Genomic DNA, 5,668 nt, shown 5'->3' on the forward strand with positions numbered 1-5,668 from the left:
GTACATACATATTTAACAGTCTCGACTTATCTTCGGCCAACAAAGAAATATCTCAAGCAATTAAAAGGTAATAGTTATTTAGACCAGATAATTTTATTTGAACCATATAATTATTAAAGTAAAGTAGTTGCTGGGGACGAAAAAAATTCAAATTTTGTGAAAGATCACCTAAAGGGAGCTCTACAGTTTACAAAGTGTTAAAGTTTTTAGCGTAATGAAATACGAATGTATACGAAACATATATTTTTCAAAATTAAATAGTTTCTTAAAAGAACCGGAAGAAACTAGACGCATTAATGACAAGTCCAAAAATTTAACATTGTGAAAAAAATTTTTAAAGACAAACTTAAATTTACTGTTTGAAACTGTAAAAACCCTTAATCAAACAAAATGTTTCAAATTTAGTGTTATTGTTATAATTTCACTATGCCACTACTATGTATGTACATAGCAGGATATACGAAATTTGATGATTGGCCAGAAATAAAATTATATCCTCATGTATAAAATTATCATTTATTTGTAATGAGATTTGTAACTGAAAATGATATAAAAAAGAAACCGGATATAAGTAAATTAAAAAAAAAATCATTTCGATAAATTGTAATTAAAACATATTTTGAAATAATCCTTACGTCCAAGTTTCATTTTTCGTTGTTATAGTCGGATAAGTCATGTAAATAGTGTAGGCATAGGGCACAAGGATAGGGTGTCATCAGCGAGGGATGAGGTAACCGCATTATCTGCGGGGGGGCAGTGGGGGGAGGGGCCGCGTGGAGCGGGAGGGGAGGGGGCACTCGGGCCCATTCAGTCTTACGCCAGGTCAGTTATCGTTGGTTTGCTTTGGGGAGAGGTTGTGTCGCTAGTTGTCTGTGTTAGTCGTTCCGTTGCAACAAACTAACTCCCAAACACTGCGAGAATAAACAACTCCGTGAAGCGCGCCAGAGTTACTAACTTTATAAGCGGGCCGAACTTTGTACTACCTACTCGCAAGGCGCTCGCTTCTATTACATTGAATTGTTTTGAACTGTATTGTTTACATCGGTGAATATAATATATTGACCCGCGAAAAGTGTTGTGTTATGATTTGTCAAACCGTGTTTACATCGCTCGATTAAGCTTTTGAGTACCGGGCTGAAAAGTGAACAGAACAGACTAACTGGCCCAAATACAAAATGTGGGAAACTTTATGATAAAAAACAATTTGCGTGTGTAGTTTTGCCTTCAGAAATGGGTGTGAATTGTATGTTAGAAACTGCGATGTTAGTGCTGGTGGTCTCAGTGGTGGCAATGGTGGTCGGAGTGGTGTCGGGCGGCGACAGCGGAGTGGGCGGGCTGGGGGCCGCGCCGCCCTCCTGCCGCTGGCAGCGATCCCTTCCGCCTCCCGCCCCCACCACCTCCCCCAGCGAGGTCAGCGTGCAGCTCGCCTGCCACATGCGCACGGCCGCCTCTATGGACAGCCTGCTGGGCAACCTCACGGCGCAGCAAGCCCGCCGCATCGACTCCCTCAAACTGGCCTGTACAGATGTGCTGTTTTTCGAGAGTTCGCTGCAGTTGAACTCCCTCAGTGACCTGCTCCGACTGAAGGAACTGCGCGTGGAGTCGTGCAAGGTCCGGTACGTGCCCGCCATGCTACTATCCCCCCTGCGCGATCTAACGAGTCTCACTCTGCGCAGCTACAACAACGACTGGTCCGCCATGACGATGGAGCTGCACGCCGAGAGCTTCAGGGGTCTGACGGAGCTGAGGCACCTTGACCTCGGGGACAATAATATCTGGACCCTCCCTTCGGAAGTGTTCTGCCCCCTATTCAGTTTGAAGTCGTTGAACTTGACCAACAACCGCCTTCAAGATATTTCCGAGATCGGATTCTCCGACTGGGGAAAGGGCCCTACCGCTCCAGGTAAATCTTGTAACACGGGACTGAATATTTTAGATGTATCTTCCAACAGCATTGCGTCCCTCCCGGATAATGGTTTATCCAGTTTAAGGACGTTGGAGGTGTTATATATTCAAGATAACGCAGTCGTAGAGATCGCAGATCGAGCGTTCGTCGGTTTGACCGCTCTGAAGGTGTTGAACATGTCTAGCAACAAGTTGGTGGCCGTCCCGCCAGAGCTGTTCCAGTCATCTCGGGAGATAAAGCAAATCCTCCTCTCGAACAATTCCCTCGGAGTGCTGGGACCGGGACTTCTGGAGGGATTGGACCAGCTGCAACATTTAGATTTATCCCGAAATAAACTTTCCAATGAATGGGTGAATCGGGACACGTTCGCCGGCCTCGTGCGCCTGGAGTTGTTGAACCTTTCCTTTAATAAGTTGACACGATTGGACCCGAAAATTTTTCAAGATTTGAACAACCTAAAAGTCATCAACTTGGAAAATAATTATATCGAGATAATAAGTACCGGAGCATTTGTCGATTTGAAAAGTCTACTTGTTCTAAATTTATCGCAAAACAAGCTTAAGAATATCGATGAATTTCACTTTTCAAACCTGTATGTTCTCAGTCAACTGTATTTGGACAACAATAAAATAGAGTCTATTCACCCTAAATCGTTTGAAAATATAACCTATCTACAGGACTTAGCTCTGAATGACAACTACCTGGGAGGAATTCCGGATTCTATAAAGAAACTGAGATTTCTAAAAGCTCTCGATATTGGAAAAAACAACATCAGTGCGGTTAACAATGCTTCGTTCGAGGGTCTCGAGGAATTATATGGACTTCGCCTCGTTGATAACTGCATAGTAAATATATCCAAAGATGCATTTATTACTCTGCCATCGCTTCAAGTTTTAAATTTAGCATCAAATAAAATAGAAAATATAGACAAAGGCGCTTTTGATTCGAACCCTACACTCAAAGCCATCAGATTGGATGGGAACCGACTCTCGGACATAAGGGGTGTTTTCAACAATTTGCATACATTAGGATGGTTAAACATATCTGATAACAGATTAGCCTGGTTTGATTACAGTCATTTGCCGGAGAATTTGGAGTGGTTGGATATGCACAATAATAATATTTCTAAACTGGAAAACTACTTTAACGTGAGCGCTGCCAAAATTCAAACGTTGGATGTGAGCTATAATTCGATCACTGAAGTTGATGAATTATCCGTACCTCAAAATGTTGAAATATTTTTTCTCAATAACAACCAAATCGTTACATTGAAACCCGAAACATTTTCCCGAAAACACGAAGTAAGAAAAGTTGTTTTGAATGGAAATAAGATGAAAACTATCGATTTGAGCGCATTCAATTTACCGCCAATTCCAAGAAACAAAGAAATACCGCAGTTCTACATTAGTGAAAATCCTTTCTTTTGTGACTGTACTATGGGTTGGCTTCCGAAAATAAACCAGTGGAACCATCTGCGCACCTCTCCCCTCTTCATGGACCTGGAGGAAGTGACGTGCCAGCTGGTCCATGGGAGTAAGCAGACTGCTCCTCTGCTCGACCTTCCCGCCTCGCAGTTCCTGTGTCCTTACGAGAGCCACTGCTCATCTCAATGTTCCTGTTGTGAGTACGAAGCCTGTGATTGCAAGATGACTTGTCCCGACAGATGCTCGTGTTATCACGACAGTAGTTGGAGCTCTAATGTAGTTGATTGCTCGAATGCAGATTACAATCATATTCCGGAAAAAATACCAATGGACGCCACCGAAATATATTTGGATGGAAATAATCTGGGAACTTTAGACAACCACATTTTTATCGGGAAAAAGAAACTCAGCACTTTACATCTCAACAATAGCAATATTGTTTCCATTGAGAATGGAACATTCAATGGACTTTATTCGCTAAAGACGCTGCATTTGGGGAATAACCATTTATCAGAGCTCAAGGGACATGAATTTAACCAAACAAAGCACCTCAAAGAATTGTATTTGAACCATAATGCCATAACTTATGTTGACAACAATACGTTTTTATCCATGGCATCATTAAAGTCGTTGCATTTGGAATATAACAAAATAAGGGATTTCAACCCGAAACATTTAACCTCTACGAGCTTGAGCCACGTTTACCTCGAAGGGAATTCTTGGACATGTGATTGCGACAATATATATGATTTAGAAAAGTGGTTAACGAAAAACCACGAAAATTCCAACAACATGTTCTGTGCTAAAGACTTTCAAGAAATTAATAATGTGACCATTTTCGACGCCGCCGCTAAGTGTTTAGAACAGATGCAAGTTAGTGTGGTTTCTTCAGAAAACCAACCGTTCGCCTCTCAGGAGAGCGTAACTATTATAAACTACGTGCCTTTGCTATCTATAATTCTGATTGCAGTCATTCTGATAGGCCTGTTGGGAGCGTTGATGTTCTCCTTTCGTCAAGACGTTCGCTTGTGGGCCCATTCCAAGTACGGAGTGCGGCTTTTCAAAAACAATTCCGTGAGTGATAGTGAATTAGACAAAGACAGAATGTACGATGGATACATGGTGTACAGTGTACTGGACGATGACTTCGTGTCACGCGTGATTTCACCGGAGTTGGAGCAATCGGGTTATTCGATGTGCTTGCATTATAGAGACCTGCAAATTTCTTCAGAAAATTATTTGACAGAGACTTTTATAAATGCGACCGAGGCTTCTAAAAGATTAATTTTAATAGTTTCATTTAGCTTTCTACAAAACGAATGGTCGAAACCAAATTTCAAAAGGGCGATGAAGGCGGCGATAGAATCAATCAACCCATCATTACGGCGGCACAAAGTCGTTTTTATTTTGACGACTGACGTGAGCGCCTTGAGCCTGGATATCGACTTACAGTCGTTTTTCAAAGTATGCACTGTTATTTTCTGGGGAGAGAAGAGATTTTGGGAAAAGATTCGGTTCTCCATGCCGGATATAGCTAACCTTCAGTGGAACAAGAGTCCTTTCAAGGCCAACAACCAGATGCTGCCCGGCGGCAGGAGAAGCGTCTCTAGATACACGGCGTCTCCCACCTCTCTGGACCAGTGGTACAAGTACGCCGCTCTTCCCCCGCAGCCCGCCCCCTCGGCCGGGCCGGGAGACGACTCCTCGCTCCTCGCCAACCTGACGCAGGTGAGCCATGCCAGCCACCTCAGCCAGGGCAGCCAGCACTATGAGGTAGACGCCCTGAACCACAGCTACGTGTCCATCGACACGCACTGCTACGAGCGCGCTCGGCGGGCTCCGCTGGACGAGCAGGGCTATCTGCAGCCCCGTCCCGCTCATCACATTTCCCATCCCGCATAACCACCCTTAGTCAACGGTGATATTTATTATTGTGCAAGTCTCCATGTGTATATTATAACTATGACCAATACGACTAACGCCGTTACTATTGATTACTATATTACCTATGTTTAAGTGTACAATTAATCTCGTTTAATTGCCACAATTTGTAAATATTGTTACGCAGAAAATAACATTATTAGTATTAAGGTAGATTTAAGAATATTTTCCTTTGTACTAAACAATAACACGAATTCCTAGCGTTAAATTATTGTGAATATTACTAATAATATTGCAAACTATTTATAAAAAAAATAATCAAACATATATTTATATTTGTGCATTGATGTTATTTTTTTTTCATTAATACTGTGTCAATTTTATTAAATTCGTATTATGAATTGGTACCTACTAGGCGAGCCCATTATTATTAGATTATTGTTTTAATTGCTTAATT

The 5,668-nt window shown here is 42.1% G+C and overlaps 1 pseudogene; it reads left to right on the forward strand.

Moving 5' to 3' along the window:
* Positions 1–852: 852 nt before the first annotated feature.
* Positions 853–5,466, forward strand: LOC149419982 (toll-like receptor Tollo pseudogene; annotated as a pseudogene).
* Positions 5,467–5,668: the final 202 nt, after the last annotated feature.

Source organism: Hesperophylax consimilis, chromosome 11, assembly GCF_061612785.1.
Source record: "Hesperophylax consimilis isolate HC1 chromosome 11, BYU_Hcon_1.0, whole genome shotgun sequence".
Taxonomy (NCBI): Eukaryota; Metazoa; Arthropoda; class Insecta; order Trichoptera; family Limnephilidae; genus Hesperophylax; species Hesperophylax consimilis.